The sequence below is a fragment of the Penaeus monodon genome, chromosome 30, assembly GCF_015228065.2.
Source record: "Penaeus monodon isolate SGIC_2016 chromosome 30, NSTDA_Pmon_1, whole genome shotgun sequence".
Lineage (NCBI taxonomy): Eukaryota > Metazoa > Arthropoda > Malacostraca > Decapoda > Penaeidae > Penaeus > Penaeus monodon.
The window spans coordinates 11,526,383-11,526,941 of NC_051415.1; positions in this window are offsets into that span (position 1 = coordinate 11,526,383).

Sequence of the window (559 nt, forward strand, 5' to 3'; positions counted from 1 at the left end):
GTATCTTTAAGAACCTATTTTTACAATATACTGAATCTAAAGTTGAACTCTGTAAGAATGTACTCTCTTACTGGTAAATGTGAGTAACCCTCATAAAATTTTAAACCAATATTTTTTGTAGCACCAGTTGTAAAAATTCTTCCTGAATATTATGTTCAAGATCTAAGTTCGTTATAGAAATGTCCACTGATTTGGCAAGTCCTGAAGGGGAAGCACTTACTGACCTAGGTTTGTTTTCATTATCAGTCTAAATCAGACTAGAACTACTGAAAAAATATTGGGAATGCTGCATAGTACCTGACAGTATTTGTATTTACAATTGGATATGAAAAAGAACAAACAGATGTTCTTTTCCACATGTCAAAAGACACACTGAGAAGCACCATCTCAGATATAATGTAAGAACTGAAAAAACTCTAGTTACATAATATGTGAATTTCTGATGAATTAAAGCTTGAAATAACAGAATATATTTCCAGAAAGTAACCCACTTTCTTATTACTCATGCTTCCTGCAGTCAATAATACTGTATTCCGAAATATCACAAGGTTTACTTGAG